The 25386-nt window shown below is 40.4% G+C and overlaps 1 protein-coding gene across 2 annotated transcripts in view; it reads left to right on the top strand.

Moving 5' to 3' along the window:
- Positions 1 to 25386, top strand: part of IL34 (interleukin 34) — an 825440-nt gene that overhangs the window by 316706 nt on the left and 483348 nt on the right. Inside the window, exon 1 of one of the 2 annotated variants that reach the window (XM_044081309.1) lies at positions 3974 to 4195. The exons of the other annotated variant lie outside the window; for it this stretch is intronic. The gene's annotated coding sequence lies outside the window, so the exon portion shown is untranslated. Of the gene's footprint in view, positions 1 to 3973; positions 4196 to 25386 lie in introns of those variants that run through there. 2 annotated transcript variants of the gene reach the window in all.

Genomic DNA, 25386 nt, shown 5'->3' with positions numbered 1-25386 from the left:
CTCATATGTCCAGATACTTATTGGTTCTCCTATCCCAGGCCTGTCAGGTAATTTCTGATCTTCAGATTCTGAGAGTAAAACTTCAGCCCTTTCCCTGTTAGGGACTTTCTCCCAGGTGGCTCATCATTCCATCAAGTGTAGTTATGATGCAGCAGATGCTTCCTCTAGGGCTGCTGCTTTTAGTTCAGGTATGAGGAGATATTCTTGGTTTCAAGCTTCAACCTTTGCCTGATGATATTAAGGCTAAGTTGATAGATGCACCTTTAGATAATAAACACTTTTTTGGGAAGGCTGCTGCTGATTTAAGTCCCTTCAGGACAAGGGGAGGGATTTACAGGAACTTAAGCATGTGTTTGTTTCTCCTATGCCTAAATTTCAGAGAAACTACCCCAATAAGCCAGCCTTTGTTCGCAGGCAATCTTGCCCTCCTCCTAAAAGTAAAAATAGTGGCAAGTGGGCTCCTCCTGTGAAGACTACTCAGACTTCTGTGTCTCAGAAGTCTCCTTTTCCTGATAAACCATGTGCTGCCTGACCATTCTAGTCTTCCCAGCCACTTTCCTCTTTCCCTCTGCCTCTTTCTCTCTTTCTATTTGGCTACATATTACTCAGAATTTCTGGCTCATGTCTGTTATCCACCAGAGGTATTTCATGGCTTGGAAATCCCTTCCCCCTTTATGGGTATTCCTCAGCCTGCTCAGGAACAGCTCTTCTTCTTTCCAGAGGTACTTTGGGACCTTGTGACTCAGGTACTATACAAGACGTGCCTGTGTCCCAAGGGGGGGGTTACACCAGGATGTTTCTAGTACCCCAAAAAGAGGGTACTTGGAGAGCAATTCTAGACCTCTCTCATCTAAACACTTTTCTGAAGGTGCCCTCCTTTCAAATGTTCTTTCGTTTGCTTGCTCGGGCTTATATGGTATCTCTGGATCTCAAGGATGAATATCTTCCATGGTAAGAGCCTTCCTTCTTCTGTTAAGGCTCATTCTACTAGAGCTGTGGCTTCTTCTGTTGCTTTTTTTCCAAGGGTTTGGATACTAACTCTATTCTTAAGGCAGCTTCCTGGACTTCTGTGCATACATTTATCAAACACTACACATTGGATGGAATTTCCAGAGCTAGAGCTCATTTTGCTACGGCCATCCTTCATGGCTTCCTAGAGGGCTATGCTGGTCCTTCCTTTTTCCTCCATTCTTCCTGAGCATTGGCACTCTCTCTAGTGTCATGAATACTGCAACAGTCAAATGGAAGGACACAGTACAGTTGTGTAAAATCTTACCATAACTGTAGAGGTCCTTCTCTTCACTGTTGCAGTATTCCCTCCCTCCCTCCCTCCCTCCACCCCTTGATCCATTTCTCTTCTGGATGTACTGATTACCTTTCTTTTCCTTGGACTGGTATTCCTACTGGGGCTCACACTTTTGAGGATGGTACGTCCAGATATCACCTTTATGCCCTATGTTATGCAAAGAGCATACGTGTGACTTACGGCATGCCTTAAAGCAACCTAAAGGCTTTGGTTTACTGGATGGATATCAGGATACTCTTGGCAGGAGATGCCTACTGCAATGAATACAGCAACAGTGAAGAGAAGGACATCTACTGTTATGGTAAGATTTTACACAACTGTTCTTTGCTGAGACTTCCTTGCAGATTGCTTATACGTCACCATCTCATCCTATCGTAACTGTTAGTTGTTGAGCTTCATCTTCCTCTTACCTTGTCAGTAAAATTAAGTCTTCCAAAAACTTTTTCATTTGTGCTCTTTCTTGGTTTCCACATTCATTGCATTATACAAATTTTCATAAAATGTCAGAAATATCTCTGTTAGGATCTCTGTTTTTTTTCTTGTTATAGGCTCCTTAAGATTGGCAACAACCCTTTCAACTTTCTGTTGCCTAAGCTCTGGAGTTATTTGCAAAAAATAGTTGCTTAACACCAGTCTTTCTAAACTCATTCATGCATATCATCTAAATACTCCCTAGCACTCTGTAATTGCACCTCTTCTTGTTCTGTCAGATTCCTCTTATTCTGCAATACTTCAACCTTTGTCAGCCCCTCTAAATGATACCTATTATTTCTTAACCATTGCTTTCTCTTTTTCATTTTATCCTGCTTACAAGGTATTCCTTCTGAAGAAATTCCTAATAATTCTTGAATAAGTTCTACGACCCATTCTTTAAATTCCTCTATTTTTAACAGGTACATGGGAAAGCACCGGTGTCTTATTTTAATTTGATTACCCTGCTATTTTATCTTGATTTTTGTTGGAGCATGATCTGAAAGTTCTTGAATGTGTCAAAGCTTTTATTTTGTAATCAGTTTTGTTGATAAGGATAGATCCTTGAAAATTTTCTTACAGCTAATAACATCTCTTGACATGACATCATGAAAGACTGATTCCACTATGCCTCACTTCCTTCATTAGTGTATAATCCACTGTTTTTCTGTGCTATTACAACAACAGGGGATTCCTATGTCCTAAGACACTTTGTCAACTATGTCTCACAAGTGGAACACCCTACGTTGAAAATTAAAGTGATGTAGTGAAACCACAGAGTTAATAAGTAGCATGATGCTTTTGATTACCCAGAATGCTTTGTTGGTCTATGTAAATCATTTTAGTACCCAAGTTGATATTTCTGTGGGTGTACTTATAAGGAAAAACTGAACTGGCACTGTAAATGAAACATCAAAAAGCAGATAACTATCTTAGTTTTTTGTTCAAACCACTTGCAGCTTTAATAAAGACTACCCAGAAATAACATTACTTGCAAAACACATACATAAGAAGTGTAACAAAACACTTTAAGCTCCATACTAAAACCTGTACCTATGTAGAAGCAAGCAAGGCTAGTGGGTAATTTGAAGAAGTTGATGTAATCTCTAGTGAAGAGCAAAAACAAGCAAATTCACTATTAGAAATTATAAGAGTTTAGTCACATGCTAAAATTACTAAACATGGTTATGACAGGTCAGTGGCAGAAAAATAAGCCACTAAGATAGAGTTTAAGTTTACAGATCTACAAAATAGCAGCTTTGTACTGATGTTTTGTGTAACAATATGCCAAATCACATGCAAAAGGGGTATTTCCTCATGTGTGCTCTGCTCCATGAAGATCTAAAGAAAATCTGCTTAGTGTCTCATATGAAGAATTATAAAAGTAAATTGAAGACTGCACATTTCTACTGCCTTGGTAAACTTCTATCCACTTACCACACAATTAATTGAGAACCAAATTTAACTTCAACATTAGCGAATGTGGAGTAAAACCAGAGTACAGTAGACATTTTACATACATTTTTGTCTTATATTAATTATTATTACTCAGTTATTTACTGTATAGTTGTAGCCACTGCCTTTGTAAAATGTAAGTTAATTATCTATTATACTTTCTAACATTAACCCCAGTACTAGATTTAACTATTGCAAGATGTTTAACTATATTCAGTGCACCGATTTTATCATTTTAGGCTCAACAGTAGATTGATAAGTTTTCAGGCCTGGTTTGTCACGCAGAAAGTTATGTGGCTTGTATTTCTTTTCTCACTGTTGAATGTGCTTATCTTAAATGTGAACAAAGACAGCTGGCACCCATTAAGCACTTTATCTATAAGCCATCAAAAATTTTATAAAATGTTCAAATCTATTGGCATGGCAAAGAAATGTTAACTTATTGCTCTGAAGACTCGAACTATGAAAGGGCTAATTTTTGTTTTGTAGATGTCGTACTTAAAAAAATACAGTAACAGAATATCAGTGAAAGTGCCTGGTGAGTGAATTGTTACAGCTTAGCAACTGAAAACATCTGCCTTGGAAGGAATGTGAAACTTAAAATAATTCCTTGTTTTGTTAATCAGGGAAGTAAAATAATATCTGTCATTAGAAACAATATGTGAAAGCTGAACTATGTGAGAGTGGAAGGAACAGCTGAAGTTGAAAGCTAAGAGCTGCTGTTTCCTTCTTATTCTTTTGCGTCTTCCAAAGTGGCATATGTAGGAGTGGAAGGGGAAACCTTCAAAAACGTAGCCACTCACCCTGAAACAATTAACATTATGCTCCAACTGAGGACTTCAGCAGCACTGAATATTTGTTTCACGCCTCAAAAAAATTAAAGGATAGAGAGAGACTGAGAGAAGTCAAAACCTTCAAAGGACCAGCTCTATGTACTTTGTGAACTAAACAAGCTGCTCACAGGTTTGAAACATTAACTAATACATTTCTGAACCATAGAAAAACGTATGCAAATTAACATATTATTTTTAACCATTAAATTGTTAATCAGCATGATATGTTTCTTCCTAGAGTTGCTCTTTATTTATATTTTTGTAGCCATGTAATAAATGTATTCATACATAAAGCTGAAATATATATCAGTAACAGTATCAGTATATCAGTAACTTATTTTATTACTGAAACAGAAAAGTAATGCATCAGGGAAATATCTGCAACACTTTTTTGTGGTTCCTTCATTTTCTTTTGGCATTGTCTGCATTATTATAAAGGTTGGAAGTATATCTTCCTGTTGATACAATTAAGACTTGTCCTAACTTGTTGCTACCACACAATTGAGGACGATATTCTCAGGGATGTTATTTAACCACAGTGCAGACGTTTAAACAGTGTACTGTGAGATTAGATACTTTTGCCCAGAGTATTAAGGCTATGAGATGCTAATGAGATTAATCATGTAGTCCTGGATTTGATACAAGTCTATATCACCTAATTGAAACTCAAAACATTGAGTACTTTATTTATATTTGTTTTCTGGGGATAGCAGTGATCTCCATAGACCTTTTTCACACTCAGCCAAGGGCGTGGTATTTGGTTAAGTGACTTGCTCAGAGTCGCACAGTTAGCAAAAGGAGGCTGAGGGAATCTAACCTTAGACCTCTGGACCACAGGAAATAGCTCATTAACAGCTCCTTAATCTTCTAAAGCAACTGCCAGACATAAAGTACTTGCACAAAATTGTTTGAAACTGAAATAATCAAACAAAAAAAAAAAAATTGAAATCCAAGAAACAAATGTTTTACAGTGGGAGGCTGCACCTCCTGATAATTTACCCTCTCAGATCACACTACAGTGAGGAAAAAATATAATCTCTCACATGAAAACACAGCAATTAGTAATCTTTCCATATTCAATTACTTTTCATAGGTTCATAGGTTGGTACTAGGCTATCGGCCCTAGGGCCTATACAAGCCTAGCCATAACAATTCCCTGGCTATTTCTTCCCACACTATTTACTTCCCTGGACACCTGTCTAGCAGGGTGACTGACATGATCCCTGGGGTGAATTTCCTTTCTCCCATCCAATCATGAAGGCTCCTTTTGAAGAGGGCCAAACAGGCGCTCTGCTTGACATGTATGGGCAGTCTATTCCAGAGTCTGGGGAGTCTCTGGGTCAGGAACCTATCCCTCCAGCATGTTTTGTTTATTGTGATGACAAGGTTTAGATCCCTGGAGTGTGTGGCTCTGAGGGATTGGGATTTCTTTAAGTGTAGCATGTCCAACAGCTCTGGGTTTGACATGGCCTTGTGTGTTAAGCAGAGATTGCCTCTGAGTAGATGATATGTGACAGAGTATAGCTGGAATTTTTTAAGGCGGTCAGCATAGGGCAACTCCTTTAGGCCTGTGATTCTTTTAGTGAGGTATTTCTGCGGCCTTTCCAGTTGTTGCAGATGTCTTGAGAGGTACATACCAAATGGGGCGTTGTATTCTATAATGGGTCTATGAGGGATGAGTACAGTGGGACAATGACCTCCTTTTTTCTGGATGAAAAGCCCTTAGTGATGAAGTGTGCCACATAGAAGGATTTCCTGACTGTTGTGGCAATGTGGTTATTAAAGATGAGACCACTGTCCACCTGCATCCCTAAGTCTCTTATCACACTTTCGGTGTTTAGTGTACTGACACCTATGTGGTAATTCACAGGTACATGTTTTTTCCAAATGGGGATAACTATACATTTCTTGGCATTAAGCTTGAGCCCATGGCTCTGGCACCAAGCATCTGTTTCTGTAAGGCCCTTTTGTAGAATATCCACATCATTTGGGGATTCAATAATGGCTCCCAGCTTGCAGTCATCTGCGAACTTCGTTATCCAAAGTCCCTTAGTGTTGGCCTGTACTTCAGAGAAGTAGATGCCAAACAAGAGAGGTCCCAGGACTGAACCCTGAGGTACTCCACTTGTCACTTGTCTGGAGCTGGATTTGGAGTCAGCTACTTTTACAGTGTGGGTTCTATCAGTAAGCCAGTTGGCAACCCATCGAGTGACGTAGGGATTAATGCCCAGCTTAGTAAATTTATCTATGATTCCAGAGTGGGGGATGGTGTCAAAGGCCTTGGCGAGGTCCAGATAGGCTGTGTGGACTGCCTTACCCTTGTCCAAGGCTCTGGAGACTGATTCAAAGAAGCCAATCAGGTTCAAGAGACAAGATCAGCCCTTCACGAACCCAAACTGGATGGGGTCCAGTGTTTGAAAGTTGCCAATGCCTTTGTTTATAGGTTCCATGATAATACGTTCCATGGCCTTGTAGATCAGGCTTGTCAGACTGATGGGGCGATAGTTCCTGGGATCCAAGGTGGATCCCCCCTTGTGGAGTGGGATAACTGTAGCTGTGCGTCACTCAGTGGGCATGAAGCTTAAGGTGAGGGTATGATTAAACATGACACTTAGGTGAAGTGCCAGTTCATTTTGTAGTTCATGTAGTACACAGCCCTGGGATGTCATCTGGTCCCATGGATGCTGTATTCTTAGCAGTGGGAGAGTGCGTTTTTACCTGTGTGTCCACTATTACCAGAATTTGGCAATCTTCCAGTATTGACATGGGCCATTCAGGGGGTGAGAGGGGGGGGGGTGAAGTTGGCACTGAATTGATCTGTCAGAATATTGGCAATATCATTGGGATCAGTATATTTAATGCCATTCTGCTGTAGCTCAGAGCAGATCTGAGCATTGCCATTTAGATTCTTGACATAGTTATAGAATGCCTTGTGGTTGTCTTTGGAATCTTTGGCAATTTTATTTTCGTAACTATGCATAGCTATGTCAAGAATCTCGATGGCAACACCCAGATCTGCTCTGAGTTACAGCACAAAGGCACAAAAATTACAGAACCAACTGATATTGTCAACATCCTGACAGATAGGTTCAGTGCTAACTTTACTCCCCTCTCACCCCCTAAAGGGTCCATATCTATGCAGGAAGAATGCAGAGTCCCTGTAATCACAACTACGCAGGTAAAAGCTGCATTCTCTAAAGCCAAAAACAAAGCATCCATGGGACTGGACAACATCCCAGGCTACGTTTTACACGAACTTCAGAACGAGCTGGCTCCCCACTTAAGCACCATGTTCAGTAATAGCCTCGCATCAGGCTTTGTGCCCACTCCACAAAGGGGGAGCCACCACTGATCCCGGGAACTATCGACCTATTAGCTTGACGAGCCTGGTCTGCAAGGCCATAGAACTTATCATCATGGAACTCATAAACAAAGACATTGGTAACCTCCAAACTCTGGATCCCACCCAGTTCGGGTTTGTGAAAGGCAAATCATGCCTCCTGAATCTGATCGACTTCTTTGAGGCACTCTCCAAAGCCGTAGATGAGGGTAAGGTTGTTCACACAGCCTATCTTGACCTTGCCAAGGCTTTCAACACCATCCTCCATTCTGGAATTATAGCTAAACTCACTAAACTAGGTATAAATCCCTACGTCACAAGATGGGTTGCCAACTGGCTCACTGACAGAACTCACACTGTAAAAGTTGCAGACTCCAAATCTGACCTCAAAGCAGTGACGTGTGGAGTACCACAGGGTTCCGTCCTGGGACCTCTCCTGTTTGGTATCTACTTCTCTGAAGTACAAGCTAACACAGAAGGCCTCTGGCTAACGAAGTTCACAGATGACTGCAAACTAGGAGCCATAGTCAAGTCCCCAAATGATGTGGACATCCTACAGAAGGGCCTCGCTGAGACAGATGCCTGGTGTCAGAGCCATGGCCTCAAGCTCAATGCCAAAAAGTGCAGTGTCATCCCCTTTGGTAAAAACTCTGTACCCATGAACTGCCACATAGGCAGCAATCTACTTAACACCGAATGCGTGATAAGAGACCTTGGAACCCAGGTGGACAGTAGTCTCTCTTTTGATAGTAACATCACCACAGTAGTCAGGAAGTCCTTCTACATGGCACACCTCATCATAAAAGGGTTCTCATCCAGGAAAAAAAAGATCATTGTTCCCCTCTACTCGACACTCATTAGACCCATTATAGAGTACAATGCCCCTTTTGGACTGTACCTCACAAGATATCTGCAGCAGCTGGAAAGGCCACAGAAGTACCTCACAAAGAGGATTACTGGCCTCAAACAAATGCCCTACACTGACCGCCTCAAAAAACTCAAGCTTTACTACGTAGCATATCGCCTACTCCAAGGTGATCTCTGCCTAACATATAAAGCTATGTCACACTCAGAGCTGTTGGACATGCTATACCTAAAGAAATCCCAATCCCTCCACTCTAGGGACCTAAACCTTGTCACCACAATAAACAGGACATACTGGAGGGATAGATTCCTGTCCCAGAGACTTCCCATAGTCTAGAACAGGCTACCCATCTATGTCAAACAAAGTTCTTCATTAGCACTCTTCAAGAAAAATCTTGATGAGTGGGTGGGAAATAGGAAATACACCCGGGGATCACTTCTGTGTCTCTGCTCGACAGTGGCACAGGAAAATAACTTTCTTGGGTGGTGTAAGCCAGGGAACCTTGTTGGGTAGGCTTTCATAAGCCCTTGGGCCGATAGCCTAGTACCTAACTATGAACCTATGAAGCTATGTAACTATCTTTGGAGGATTTTATGAGGGATCTCAGCTTCTTACTGAGACTGGTAAGGGAGTTTTTTGCATCCTGGGATATTCCTCTTTTCTGCAACTGTTTCTTGCTTTTGTTGTAAAGTTTGTTTATGGCAGGGGGACCACCAGATTGGCTTCCTTTTTTTGGAGGAGAGCATCTTGGTTCTATTTGGGATGGCACGATTCATGCATGAGTGGATGTGCTCGTACAGTGCCTTAGTGTAGGACTCAGCAGTCGAACTTTCAGTTTCCGTCTGCATGAGTGTCATGAAGTTTGTAACTTCTGACTTGAGGAGCATGAAGTTGGCTTTGGAGAAGTTTTTCATGGAGGTTTCCTTACTGGGGGGTGGGGGTGAGATGTGGATGTTAAGGGTGATTAGCTTATGGTGTGACCTGACCAATGAGAAGGTGACCATAGGTGTGGAGCATCGATTTCCCATGTTGGTAATGACCAGGTCTAAGATATTGAAGCCCCATGGTGGGACTATGGATTAGTTGATCCAGGGCATTGGAATTTATGAATTCCAAGAACCGCTGGGCAAAGGTGTTGGTACATGAGTAGGTTTCCCAGTTAATGGCAGTATAGTTGAAATCACCCAGTATTAGGGTGTTTGGTTGTATATTAATATTTTCCAGTATGTTTAGAAAGGTGTAGTGAGAATCTTGGGGCATGGTGGGGGATCTGTAGCAAGCTACAATTTGGATTGCAGTCTTACCTGGTGTTAGTTGCAACTGGAGAATTTCAGATGCATTGTGAAGGGCAACTAACCTGGTGGTGTGAATATCCTTGGTGAATATGGACACTCCTCCAACTTTAGTGTTTTGATCCTGGTTTGGTGGCTAAAAGTGTGGTAAGAGTTGTAGCCTGGTATTGCAGCGGTGCTCTCTGGAGCCTTGAACCCTGTCTCAGTTACTGCACAGATATCGATGTTCTCCATTTTTAGGAGTGCCTCGAGATAGTGCATTTTGAGGTTTAGACTTCTAGCATTAAGTAGCATTACCTTCAGATTTGGCATGCTTGTACCTGTTATGGTGGTGGTTTTGTCCTTTGAACTTTGCCTAAAAAGGGCACTATAGGGTTGGCAAGAGCCTTAGCCAGTAACCTGAATCCCAGGGGCGACAGGTGCAGACCATCTCTGGCAAAGCATCATGGTCTGTCGATTATGTCGTCCCAGGCAGACAGATACTGGATCTCCTTTGAATGACACCAGAAGCTTAGCCAATTGTTGAAGTCAATCATTTTGTCCTTATATTGTGGTATTATTCTGGGCAAAGGCAGGATGCTACTCAGGGCTAGGGTCATACCTGCCTGGGCCACATGATCCGAGAGCTCAGGTTTGTTGATCCGAGAGCTCTTCCATGTCTCTTTTCATGTAGTCTCAAGTCATTCACTCCAACATGGACAATGACAGAGTCATATTTGTACTTGTTGTGGAGTGACTTGAGTGCATGAGTTATGTGGCAGATCCTGGCACCCGACAGGCAGCTCACTGTAATTTTATACTTGTTTAACCTGGTGAGTGGGACATCAGTGTGCCAGACTATAGAGTCACTTATGACTTTTTTGCTGTTCTTTTTACCGTTTGAACAAGTGAAAGTTTGAATGCCTGCATGACACTCACACACACACACACACACACACACACACACACACACACACACACACACACACACACACACACACACACACACACACATATATATACATTTTTTTTGTATGTATGTGTATTTATAACATGGTCATTCCATAACCTTGAAAGTTGTGTAACATCTGTCATTTTTTTGTATTACTGATATTTTATTTATTTATTTATTTGACATTTGTTGATTATTTTTAGGGTTATGTTCTCAGGTGCAGTGCTAGCTCTATCAGTTGTGGTTTTAGGCTATAAACTTTCAAATAGAACTTGATCAGGCATTGTAATATACCCCAGGCAGAGGTAATCTCAAAGTATCTTAAAGAAACAGGATATGCTGGAGAGACAAGTGTGTATCCCAGAGACTATCCTTTCTCTGGAGCAGGCTCCCCATCCATGTGAAGCAGAGTTCCTCCCTAAGCCAGTTCAAGTGTAACTTGGACAGTTGGACGGGGAACCAGAAATTCACCCCTGGTGTGGCACCTATATCCCTAATGAACCATTTACAGGCTGCCAGTGTCTATTTCCCAGACCCCTGCTTGTAAATGGTTCATCTCCCAAACCCCTGCTTACAGTTCTAAAGGGTAACACCAGAGCTTGTCTGAGATTTGAGATGCATGGCTTGGCATGCCATAAGTTTAGTACATGACTATGAATCTATACAAGAACATTTCCTACATTTTCTAAAGCCTTTCTGACTAGATTGTTCACTAGTCCTATGATTTTTCTTTTTTTGGTAAAGAATCGTATGTTTTCAAATTCTTTCAGATGGTTTGTTCAGAGGCTAAAAAGTGCAGTATTTTTCTACTTTCAGAAGAAAAGTGAAAAAAAGAGGCTCCAGTACAATGCCCATTCTGGGATAGGCAGGTAACCTTTTACCTTAATTTGCTGCATCCTGTTGCTTAACTGTTTTATTCACTGAATTACATACAGTTTTGCAGTTAATGCTCTTAATTTGTCAATTATTCATTTATGGTGGTTAACACTGTTCTATGTTAACTATTTTAACAAGGACAAGGTAGGCAATATGTACAGTCTACCCTTGATCAAGTCTTGCTGTTACTTAGTCAGATTACTAAAATATTCTGAAGGCAAGATAACCCCTCAACAAACCTGTGCTATGCATACTGTTTATAAATGAAGCAGATAATTCCCCTGGGTCCTTTTGGCTAAGCTCTATTTTTGCTCCATAATTTCAAACAGAAGACCCTGCCATGCTGATGGGTCTGAAATTGCCTGTCTGATATAATCACTGCTTGTGAATTAACATACAATGGGTACACCTGTTGCTATAGATCAGGGGCCTATTAACATTTTATTTAACATGTTCAATAGGGGGTTAATCAGGTTTTTCTGGATTCTGTGTAGAAAGCTATCAGGTGTGCAGTCTGGTCATATGGAACTACCTTTGCTTGTCACAGCAGTTATGTCTGTAGTTACATAAGTGATGTCTTTCATTTTCTCTATACCACTCTGACACAGGTCTTTACATATTGCAAAGTTTCTACAAAACATGTCTGCAAGCACATTTGCAATGTTGTGTTGCTGTGTGATCACTTTGTGGTTTATTGATGACATGTTGCATTGACATTTTACCCTTTCAGTATTTCTGACATAAAAAAAGTACCTTTTAATGCTTTCATACTTTGAGATCAAGATAAGTCCATAGATGGAGATCTGGATGAATTGATAAAAATAAGCCAGTTTCTGGGGAGGTCTCATATGCTTCAAAAGGAGGTTATCTCTCTCTCTCTCTGTCAGTCTGTGTATCTTTGATAAAGATACACTTTTTTCCCCTGTTCCCAGCTATCAGCTGCCACCAGATACTATCCTCAGTCACCGGGTCTGTCTGATGATGTCCTGTCTGGGGTCTATAAGGTAATTAAGGATGCTGGAGCAGCTTCAAACTGCTGCCAGGGAGTATGCTCTAACTCCTACCCCCTCCTAGCACTACCCTCAGAAGGTGTATGTGAGCTTCCTTACACATGCAACTTCCCAACTAAACTGCTTCCTACCCATGTAGTGCAAAACAGGCAATGCTTGTGTGCTGCTTATTGCCATGAGCCAAGGCTGCCTCTCAACCCCACCAGAATAGGCAAGCCAGCTTCAGCTGCTTACACCTATCCTCTCTCTGGAGGCATGGCCATGGGGCAAGTAAGGGCAGGGCCACTGTTAGCCTTTTGGAGGCCCCCAGCAAATGTCATGCTGTCATGCCTTCTGTGTTCAGTGGACTACTATCAATGTGGTAATTCATGGGAACCATGTTTTTCCCAAAGGGGATGAAGACACATTTTTTTGGCACTGAGCTTAAGGCCATGGTTCTGACACCATTCATTCATCTCAGTGAGGCCATTCTGTAGGATGTCAACATCACTTGGGGAGTTAATAATAGCTCCCAACTTGCAATCATCTGCGAACTTTGTAAGCCAGAGTCTCTTTGTGTTGATCTGGACTTCAGAGAAGTAGATACCAAACAGGGGAGGACCTAGGACCGAACCCTGTGGAACTCCACTCATGACTAGTTGGCAGTTTGACTTGGAGTCAGCTACTTTCACACTGTGGGTTCTATCTGTGAGCCAATTTGCAACCCACCTAGTGATATAGGGGTTGACGTCTAGCTTAGTGAGTTTTTCTATGATTCCTGAGTGGGGAATGGTATCAAAAACCTTGGCCAGATCAAGGTAGACTGTATGAACCATCTTGCCTTCATCCACAGCTCTGGTGACTGACTCAAAGAAGTCGACCAAGTTGAGCAGGCATGATCTACCCTTAACAAAACCAAACTGTGTGGGATCCAGAGTTTGGAGATTCCCTATATCCTTGTTTATTAGGTCCATGATGATGCATTCCATAGCTTTGCATATCAGGCTTGTCAGGCTAATGGGACGATAGTTCCCAGGGTCTGTAGTCGCTTCTCCTTTGTGGAGAGGGATGACTGTAGCAGTATTCCATTCGGTAAGGACAAAGCCTGAGGTGAGGCTGTGATTGAACAGGGCAAACAGGTGAGGTGACAGTTCACTCTGTAGTTCATGTAGAACACAGCCAGGGATATTATCCAGTCCCATAGAAGCTGTATTCCTGGCCTTGGATAGTGCTGTTTTAACCTGTGCATTTGTAATACTGGGTGCCTGGCAATCTACTGGTATTTTGATTGGTCCTTTGGGGGGAGAGGGGTAAAGTTGGCACTGAATCTTTCGGCCAGTATACTGACTATATCTGTTGGCTTGGTATAGGAGGTACCATTGTGCAGTAGCTCAGAGCAAATCTGGGTATTGCTGTGGAGATTCTTTACATAACTATAGAAAGCCTTGTGGTTGTCTTTACTATGTGCTGCAATTCTGTTTTCATAGCTAGCTTTAGAGGATTTGATGAGGGATCTCAACTTTTTGTTTAGGCTGATAAGGGAGTTTTTCCAGTCTTGGGACTTTACCTTATTCCACATCAGTTTTCTCCTCCTATTGTAGAGTTTGTTCATGGCAGGGGACCACCAGATTGGCTTCCTTTTTTGGAGGAGAGCGTCTTGGTTCTATTGGGTATGGAGAGATCCATGCATTTGTGTACGTGTTCGTACATCGCATTGGTGTGTGATTCAGTGGTCATACAACTATTCTCCATTTGCATGGGTGCTGTGAAGTTAGCCATCTCTGTTTTTAGGAGCCCAAAGTTAGCTTTGGAGAAGTTTTTCATGGTGGTTACCTTTGTGGGGCGTGGGGGTGGGAGGGATGTAGACTTCCAAGGTGATTATTTTGTGGTCGGATCTAACCAGCGAGGAACTGACTATTGGTGTAGAGCAACGGTTGCCCATGTTAGTAATGACCAGGTCAAGGATGTTGCTACCTCTAGTGGGGGTAAGAACAAGCTGGTCCAGGGTATTGGAATTAATGAACTCCAGGAAATGTTGGGCAAGTGTATTGGTAGATGAGTAGTTTTCCCAGTTAATGAAGGGGTAGTTGAAGTTGCCTAGTAAGAGAGTGCTAAGCTGGACCCTAATATTTTCCAGGGTGCTTATGAACGTGGAGTGTGAGTCTTGGAACATGGTTGGGGACCTATAGCAGGCTACGACCTGAATCACTGTCTGACCCAATGTTAGCTGCACCTGAAGTATCTCTGATGCATTATATTGGGCTACCAGTCTGGAGGTGTGCACATATTTTATGAATATGGAAACACCACCACCTTTGGAGCTTTGGTCCAAGTTCTGGGGCTGAAAGGTGTGGAATGAGTTATAGCCTGGTAGTTAAGGGATGCTTTCTGCTGCCTTGAACTAGGTCTCTGTTACAGCACAAATGTTGATGTTCTCCATTTTAAGGAGTACTTCCAGTGAGTGCATTTTGAGATTTAGACTTCTAGCATTGAGCAGCATGACCCTCAGACTGCATTTGTTTGTAGCTGTTATGGTGGTAATTTGGTCTTTGGAACACCACCTAAAAAAGGCACTATAGGGGTGGCAAGAGCCTTGGCCAGTATCTGGAAGCCCAGGGGTGACAGATGCAGGCTATCTCTGGGAAAGCATCAAGGTCTGTTAATCATGTCATCCCAGGCAGACAGATACTGGATCCCCTTAGAATGACACCAGAAACTTAGCCAATTGTTGAAATGAATAATTTTCTGCTTGTACTGTGGTATAATTCTGGGTGATGGTAGGATGCTGCTCAGGACTAGGGTCATACCCGCCTGGGCTACATAATCCAAGAGCTCCTCCATGTCTCTTTTCATGTAGTCCAGGGAGGTACATCTCAGATCATTCACACCCAGATGTACAATGACAGAGTCATATTTGTACCTGTTTTTGAGAGACCTGAGTATGTGCATTATGTGATGGTTCCTGGCACCTGACAGGCAGCTGACTGTTACTTTCTCCTTATTCAGCCTAGTGAGTGGGACATCAGTGTGCCTCACTATCGAGTCACCTATGACTAGTGTGTTGGGCATACTGTTTTTCCTTAGGGGCTTTGGCTGAGTGGCACACTGTTTAGGAGAGTTATGTGTCTTGTGATTAGTGTTGTGTTGTGGTGGTCGAGTGTGTTTCTGCCTTGGAGGTCTCTGCTCTGGGTAGATTTTTATTGAGAGTCTCCGCAAAGGTGGGTGTGTAGTTTGTGTTTTTATGTAAAGGCAATGCTGGTGTGTGTTCTGGAGGGCTATGTGTCCCATGTGATGTGGTGCAAGTGTTGACCTTCTCCTCTCGACCAGCTATTCCAGTCTTGGTTGGAGAGTGCATGGCTTCCAATTTGGATATATAAGTGCATCTTTTGCAAGTCTGAGTGTTGGGAGGTAAGAGGAGAGGGTTGTTGGTGTAAATGAGGCAGTTTCTATATTGCCTCAGGATGACCAAGTTCACCAGTTTAATAGGAGAAAGCATAGGGACCTTTAGACATGCCTGGAGGGGTGGGCATTGATAATAAGTACTGGATCTGTTTCTTTGTAGAACGTTTAGTGCTGGTAGCACTTTTGTGTGCTAGAATAATTACTACAAGAAGTCTGGTAAAGTTCTAGACTAATAATAGTATAAGTGCAGGAGAGGAGATAATTAGTAGATCTAAGGGACAAATTGAAGAGCAGACTTTGGCACCGCTCAGGAGCTTACAACCAGTTCTGGATACAGCAAGTCTGTATCTGGACTAGCCTAGTTACAGGAAAGGTGGGAAACAAGTGCAAACATGGGCTTTTAAACCAGAAAGTTGAAAGAGATGGAAAAAGCTGCCCACATGGCCAATAAATCACAATTTCTAGGCCAGAAACCACTCCTCTTGTGGTAGATAGGCTACCAATGCTTACCACTCCCACTGATAAGCTAGAAGGCTTCTCTTCAACATGGAAAGGCTTGGGGGGGGTCAAAAGCTTAAAAACAGTCTTGGATACAGGAAATTTGTATCTGGGCTAGCTCAGATATAGGAAAAGTGGGAAACAAGCTCAAATGCAGGCTTTTAAACCAGAAAAGTTGAAAGAGATGAAAAAACTGCCCAAATGGCCAAAAACCACAATTTCTTGGCCAGAAACCACTCTTCTTGTGGTAGATAGGCAATTTAGTGCTTACCATTCCCACTGATAAGCTAGAAGGCTTCCCTCCAACACAGAAAGGCTTTGGGGCTTAGAAGCTTACACTCAGTCCTGGATATAGCAAATCTGTATCTGGACTAGACTAGTTACAGGAAAGGGGGAAACAAGAGCAAATGTGGGCTTTTTAATTAGAGAGTTGAGAGAGATGGAAAAAAACTGCCCAAACGGCCAACAACTACAATTTCTGAGCCAGAAACCACTCTGTATGTGGTAGATAGGCTACCTAGTACTTACCAGTCCCACTGATAAGCTATAAGAATTCCCTCCAACACAGAAATGCTTGGGGGGGACTCAGGAGCTTACAGACAGTCTTGGCTACAGCAAATCTGTATCTGGACTAGACTAGTTACAGGAAAGGCAGGAAACAAGCTTGGAATTTTTTTTTTTTTTTTTTTTTTTTTAGTAAAGTGGAAAAGGAGAAAGCAGGAATAGGAGATAATTCAAGGTTAAGAACCTAAGTGGGTTGGCCTTCTCAAATGTTCTCTCAGTATTAGATAGAATGAGCTAATGACACTAGACTGGGAGGAGTGTCACAGATCAAATTTACAGTATGGGCGGGCAACTGCAAAGCTACCAAGTATAAGAACAAGACACCAATAGAGAGGGTGGATGGGAAACTATTACAGCTACTAGCTGTAACCACTAAATGAAAGTTTTAAACATATAAAAGAGCAAGGAGACTCTAAAGAATGCTTTTAACTGCAAACAAATCAGTTATATGATACCTGACTAGAACACAGAAACCCCATAAAAAAGCATAAAATCACAAATAGAGCACTCACAAACAGAAAATACAACTCTCAGTATGAAAAAGCAGTTTACAATTAAGTAATTCAGTAAAAAATGCAGAGTAGTGAAACAGTATCTAGCAATGAAAAATACAGTTAAGACAGTATAAACAGTATATAAATGCAGTGAAACAGTAAAAAATAGCTGTATAGCACAATTATAAGAGTTAAAGAAGAGCAATTCAATGAAATTAGTGTAAAAAATAACTTATTATTCTGTTCTTGGAATCTTAAGGAATTTCTGCTTAGTCCCAGTGGTGAATCACCAATTCCACAGTTTGTAAATACTTGAGCATTCAGTGTTTTTGTAGTTAAATCCATAATGAAAATTATATTTTCATTGAATCTATATTTATTTTGTTACATTGTGTAGTTTAAGCAGGACATCTTTGTGCTCTTTAAGGAACTTTATTGATGTACAGCATGTTGCTGTAATATTATATGCATTCGCACTGCTGCTTTCTTCAGTCCTGAATTGATTTGTTGGCTTCTGGTGTTTGTGTGTTCTTTCAGAAAGTTTGAGACATCCTCCCAACTATTCCATTAGATTTATGACAATGACATTAAGCAAACCTTGGAATTGTTATATGCAATTTGGGTTTTTAAACCATGTTTCATTAATGACAGAGATATCCACATTCTCCAAGAAGAGAAAATCATGTAGACCTCTCATTTTAGGCATTTTTTAACTTCTGTATTTTTTATTTTCTTTTTGCTTTGGAATTTGAGGAGGTCTGAAAAAGATACTATGGTGTGGAAATTTCCCATTTTAGTACTCCCCAGGAAGATAGGTGAAACGGATCTCAGGCAAAGCATTGATTAAATGATAAAATGCTGTCATATGGAGTGATGAGAAGATTTTGCAAGGCAGATGTGTTTTAACTCATATTTGCACTGATGGGAAGGAACAGAAGTACTCTGAAACTTCTTATTCTCTGTCAGGTTTTCACAACAAAACTTTGACCTGCTTTCATTACATTGAATCAAAATGCTATTTGACATTCCTCCCACAGTTCAGGATAAAGTTAATCCCTTTTGTCTTGCAGAAGGAGAAACAGTTTTGTTTTTCCTAGCTACCACCTACAACTCTTTAAGACTCAAAGGGAATTGTTTAACGTAATAGTATAACCCTCTAATACAAAAAAAATTACAAAAAAACAAACAGTGCTAATACACAAGTTATAAAACCAAAATCAGAAATAAGCAAATGAGTTGTCCCTCCTGATAAGTCTCACAAGAAAACTTCAACCTACTTTACATGCCTTAAATAAAAATACTATTTCACAACATAATACCTTTATAACAACAGAAGGAGAAAAAAGGTATCTTTGTGGTCCCAACCCAAAATTTTAAAAATAAGAGGCACATTAGGAGTCCCCCAGGGCTTGATAATAGGACCCCTTCTTTTCTCCATCTTTATCAATGACTTTCATTCAGTCATCCTAGATGCTACCTGCAGTCAATATGCGGATGACTCCACCTTGATTTGTTCTGACACCTCACCAGCTACTTTATGCACATTAACCCAAAATACCTTAAATACAGTGGAAAATGGCTCTCCAATCAACATCTAATCCTAAACCACAACAAAACTAAGCTGCTCCTCTTCTCCCCCACATACAGGACATCCCCCCTGCCATCCTTCAACATAACCACTAACAATGGCACTATCATCTCCCTAGAAGCCCAAACTAAACTACTGGGGTCATATTTGATAACAATCTGAAGTTTGATGTGCATATCAATCAAACTATCAAAACCATTAATAAACTTGGCTCTCTTTACAGAATCAAACCATTCTTTACCCCACTTGCTAGAACTGCAATTGTCCCTTCCCATCTACTATCAACTCTTCTCTGTGCCTCACCTATATTTTCCAACTTAAACAAAACAGATCTTAATAAACTATCATCCTGTTATAACCACATTGCCAGATTTGCTACTGGCACAGCCTACTGGACACACCACTGTCACAACCTAAATCCCCAAGGATGGCATGAAGTGCCTAGCCTACTGCAGTTCAACCAGATAATAGTGGCACATAAAGTCCTTTATCAACCAGAAAATACACCTGCACTAAAAAATATTATCAGCCCCTACACCAGCACCCGTCCACTAGACTCCTCGTTCAAACATAAAAATCCAGCTATTCAGCTGGAGGCTCTCTGTTTGCCAACTCTGTTGGAAAAACATGGAACAGACTCCCAGCTGACTTGACCCTAGAATCCTCACTAACTCAGTTTAAAAACAAACTCAAGAAATACTTCAAAACTCATTGGTTGTGTCCTTGCGCTAACCCTGACTAGTGACCTCTGTATCACTTAGGTGCCCTACCTTCAACTACTTCTAACTTTTTTCTACCACACCATTTCAAGAAGGGTCAATTATATAACTGCTGCTCAATGTGTCTTAAGCCTGAATGTAATGTTATGTATATATAACTTTGAAAATAATGTTATGTTTTGTAAAGTGTTTTATAATAAGTTAGTACTATATGTGCTAAATGCTGGTATTGCTTATGACTGTAATCTGCTTGAGTTCAATGTGTATTATTATCTTGGAGCTTTTCTCCCCGGGCCTCTGCTGAAAATGGACATATATCCAGTCAGACTATCCTGGTCAACAAATGTAAAATAAAAAATAAAAAATAAAATAAAAAAGAGGCATTTTCTAACCCTTGCCTACAGCTTTTTAAATTAAAAAAAAATGTGTGTGTGTGTGTGTGTGTGTGTGTGTGTGTGTGTGTGTAAGCCATAAAATAAAATAAGATCAAGTGGTAAAAAAACAGTACAAGTGTACAAATCCTATACTGCCCCCCCCCCCAAAAGAAAAGAAATATCAACATGAAGTTTTGCTTGATATTTCTTGCAAGGGTTTAGCAGCTTTCAGAGTAAACACTGCTCAGTAGTATTACTTGTTCTGCATGGGGGTGTCTCATGAGATGTAATGACACTTACACAGAATGTTAGACAGGATGGCAACAAGTCACAGCCCTTTGATGGAGGCTTGGCAGTTGTGAATTCATCCCTGGGATGTATTAGGGTAATTTTTGATGTAAATAAACTGGAGAGCAGTGGAAGCATCATGTCAATAATCAGTGCTTAATACAAATTTGTTTCATGTGTCTTCAAAACTATTTTCTCCTTTTATTATTGTATCTTTTTCTGGTCATATTCCTTTTAAGTAAAATACTCAAAAATATGAACCCTCTGCTGTCTATATATAATGTAATGAACATATTTCTCCATTTCTTCAACAATATACTTTCCAGGCAGTTATCATTCAGAATAGGAAATAAGTAAATTCAGTTTTACATTTCTGCTGAACAAGTGTTTCTATATTATACAAACCAGGAAGAGGCGCTTCTATAGCTTCTATAGCTAAGTCAGTTCTGTAGAAAGTTCTGGGGTTTAAGCAGTATTCCCCAATAAAACATCTTAATTCTACATAAAGATCCATGAGGTATGACAAAAGTGAGATGAGACCAGTACTGGCAGAAATATGAATTTTAACTGTACAGGAAAATCTAGTGTTGTGGGCACACTAGGATATTGCAACCATAGGGTGCTGGAAGGCAGCATGAATCCCTCCCTACCTCCCTCCCCAACTTTTAAACAGCTGCCCAAATGTGCTTTGCTCACTCTTTCTCTCACTGCAAAAAGTAATAGCATTTATAAAAGATCACACAGTAGTGAAAGTGCCAGACAGTTGTTGCTTGCAGAAGTAAATATAGTGGAAAATTTTATAGAAAACCAAAATGGTGGCATTCCAAACAGACCAAATTATTAAACCAAAAGAACCATTCCAACTTTACCCAACCCAATTCAGCAATGCTACAGTTACTTTTGTTCTTTTTTAATGGAATTAATCAAAATAAGCAAAGGTTTATTCATGGTAAATCCTGTCATCCAGATGGGTAATCGTTATAAAGGTCTTCTACAAGTACATGCAGAAACTAAAGGAGAAGAGCCTGTCCCTTGGCATACAGGGACTCCCACCTTGATGACAGCCTAGGTGACCCACGTCTGAGCAGTGAATCAGGCACTTGACATAGGTGGCAGGAGAGGAAGTCATCAGTAAAGGTTATTTAATGAAAATCAGAATATTGTAAACCCAATTTCAATGGGGAAAAAGAATTATGGAACATGAAAAATCAAAGAATACTAACTGATGCAAAATACTTGGTTTACGATATGTCAGGACAAAAGAAGGAAAAATGTAAGTCGCAGATTGGCTCCCAGAAGTATAGCGAGAGCAATGAGCAAATATGGTGTGAATACAAAATGGCTACAATATGCAGCTGGATTCTTTTAGGGTAAATCCTGACCTTTGTGACATGAAGTTAGACGGGTATTACTGAAGTGGCACAAGTAAATAGAAAATATCTTTATTGTCAGTGAGAAAGGGCAGAATACGCAAGATAAAATACTGCATAATTAATTTCACATAATGAAATATTTAAAGATCATTTGCATACACCTTAAAAGTTGTACATTTTCTATATTCCAAAGGAGCTTATGACTCAACATGGCATGAATAACCAATCTGTTTCCAGACTGGGTAATACGATTTTTAAAAGGTTCTTAGTTGTAGTTATTATTCTAATCTTGCTATGCTTCATTTGTAGGACATTAATGAAATAGTACAAATAGGTAGTAGGAAATGATGACTGAATATATGTGTATATAAATGCATGGAATGAGCACTACCACTAAAACATTCAGCCAGTGTGAGTATTTCTAACCTAGTGTTCATTTTTCCTTCATCTCATGATCAGATGGTAATCTAAACTAACTTAGATCTCTCATACCTACTGTCTTATGCAGATAAAAGCTTAATTCATAAAAGATTAATTAAGGGAAGAATTGAGTATATATTGAGGCTCATAAGTTAACAAAAACAGAAGGTAAGGCAAGGCAAGAGGAATTTGAAATCATGTGGAGTTTCTGGAAGAAATAAAAAAAGTTAAATTGCTGGACTATGTTTACAATTTGGCATCACACAGGTGAGGCATTTGTCAGTGCCAGAGCCTGTCTAAGTTTAAAAAGCCATGGACAGTGGAGATGACACTTGTGTTTATGGCACATCCTTATTTTGAGGCATTATTAAAGATAAAGCACTGCTTCTGACTGGTGAGTGTGGTGCAGAGTGGAGTAAATGGATAGATCTAAAATTTAGAGTATCATTTCTTATTATACTGAAAGTCTATTGGCAAGTCAGAATGCTGACTCTCACTAGTGTGGATGAAGTACCGAAGGAGATAGGAAAGCTAGTTGAGAAGAAGAACCAAATGCAGATTGACCAAAAGAGTAAAAAAATCTGTTGAGTTTAGTGAATTAGACTTTGGACTTGGGAGGGGCAGTGGGACATTGTATCAAAGGGGGAAAAATGTTTGAGCATGTATGCTACTATCCCAAGAACTAGATATCTGTATAGACCGTCAAGCCTAGCATGAAAATGTGGACTGGGTTGACTCAAAGTAAAATATTCCATCTATGACAAGACAGACACTGAACTCTGAATGCAAGTGAAGGCTGCTGGCCCATTTAGTATTTGTATTGTATTTTATTTAAATCTTAAATACTTTGACAACTTTAATAATTAGAATTACTCCTCTGTAGTCCTCCTCTGATGAATCCCAGTGCTAAATCCTTTATATCTCTCTGACATCTCCTTCCACTTAGGGACTGTGTTATCAATAAAATTTTTTATCTTCCCCAAATATAGTAAGAAAATTTAAAATAAACCACTATGACTGTAAAACTGTATGATCATTAAGAGTACATTTAAACTAGTAAAGAGCTCAAGGGAGCCATTAGGAAGTTCACAGCTGAATATAAATTTAAAATAGTCACTAAAATTAAAAGTGACTACAATTTTTAAGTATATCAGAAAGTTAAAAAAATAAACCCTAACAATGGTTATTATAGCCTCCGAATAGTACTGCCCATTCTGATCCAAACGAAATAATGAATATCCTGGCTGACTAGTTTAGTTAAAATTTTACCCCACCCACCATTATAGCTATTCTACAAAGTCCTCCCCAGCAGCTGTAAGCATAGTGACTACAACAAGTGAGGGTAATGAGAATCTTCCTTACCTCCTTACCATTTTGTGATTTTGCTGTAAAACACACAAGCACATACTGAGAACTGACTAAACATGGCTGACGATTCCTGTCTCATGAAAAATGCTACCTTGTCTAAATCAAGTACTTCTGATTTAATGTTTGTATCTTTTGCTGAAGTCTCTTACTATAGTGGACAGGTTAAGATGCAGTTTTTAAGATTGTTTGTACTGTGAACATCATCAGCCTTAGACTTCCTCTTTCTTCTTCTTTCAGCTTTTTCCCGGTTAGGGGTTACCACAGCGGATCATCTGTCCGCTCAAGATTGGCAGTGGAGTTTTACAGTGTCGAGTTGCCAGCCCAGCGCCCAACCTTCCACAGAAGGCACACACACGCACACACTCACGCCTAGGGCCAATTTAGAGTCTCCAATCAACCTATAGCATGTCTTTGGGATGTGGGAGGAAAGCGGAGCACCCGGAGGAAACCCACGTGACCACAGGGAGGACATGCAGACTCCACACAGAAGGCGCCCCAGCTGAGGATTGAACCAGAGAACTCTTGCTGTGAGGCGACAACTTAAGTTAATGCATGCCATTACTTTAAACGGCAGTGTGTAGTATTCAGTGTCGTTTCATATCCCCCTCCCTCCCTCCCTTACAGATCAGTCATGATAAATGCCATGTACTATTTCAACCACTATTTAAAATAACATCATGCAGTTTAAATTGGACCCCCCTCAGTTATGTGGCTAGTAACCTGAAGAAAGTAAGCAATTATTAGGTAAAGACTTATCTGAAAAACCAATATGTGTTTGCTTTGGTTTTAAACTGCATGTAGCTGGAGCAAGTTAAAGGTAGCCTTTCATTCACTGTTCCCACTGGAGTCCTGTCAATCTGCAGAAGAAACATTCGGCACATGCTGAAACTGCAAAAAAAAAAAAAAAAAAAAAAAAAAGTTGCCAAGAGCTACTTTCGGCAAACCACAAATTAATTGTCTTTTTGTGTGTGTGTGTGTGGGGGGGGGTAGGTACTCCTGCACCGCCCATGTCAGGGACACCCCCATGCTTCAAGATAATGTACTCCACAGTCAAGGAACATTATGGTACAGGGTAAACTCCACTGAAGCTGAAAGTGTCTTTCACTGGATTTATTTCATGGCATTGCCACTTTGAAACAGTGCTAAAAGAAATAACTGACAGGTTTTCATTAGACACCAGGGGCAGTTATGTTACAGTGCCCTTTGATTAGGTGAGAAAGCTATTGTCCAGTTCACACTCAAAAATAAATACTTTGCATGAACTGCAACCATATTCTTTGAATTATTATCAATCAATTAGCAATATTCTCTTTATGACATGAATTAAACTGTCTCCTGTCAGACAAGGAAGACCATTACTTCTGGGTCCCACAGCCTCACAAAATAAACTCTAACTGTAATAAAAATGCACTGGAAGTCAGATCTTGCTATAAGACAGAGTTTTTGTGATATAATTTAGTTCCCCTGTGCCACCCCAACATGGGAGGACACTGTACAACCCACACCCCTAAAAGAAGAAAAAAAAATTGCACCAGTACAGAATAATATCTATCACATGCCATGAAGGTATCATTAAAGACTCATATGAGGGCCATTCCTTATTATGCCTGGCTCAAGGGCAGCATGGGAAATTATTACTGATATTATTTCTCAGATAAGCTTCCAGCTGTACGTACACTACTTTTTCAAGAACCTTACTAACAAATGGAAGGTTTGAAGAAGGATGTTAGTCTAACCCTGCCTTCTAAATGACTCATGTAATTATAATCATCTTCAGATGAGGTGGAAATACGGGGCCAGATTCAATAAAGCCTACATTAAGTGTAGTCGATTGTATTCAAGCACATTCTTATCACATTTTTTGTGCTTTCTAGTCACTCAGAAAGATTACACTAAGTCGACATGTAGTATATACTTTGTGGTAACCTGATGAATCCCTG

This window comes from Protopterus annectens, chromosome 8.part0 (genome assembly GCF_019279795.1).
Source record: "Protopterus annectens isolate FY-2018-M chromosome 8.part0, PAN1.0, whole genome shotgun sequence".
In the NCBI taxonomy this organism is placed as follows: domain Eukaryota; kingdom Metazoa; phylum Chordata; order Ceratodontiformes; family Protopteridae; genus Protopterus; species Protopterus annectens.
The sequence above is the reverse complement of the archived record's forward strand: the minus strand, read 5'-3'. Positions and strand labels throughout refer to the sequence as shown.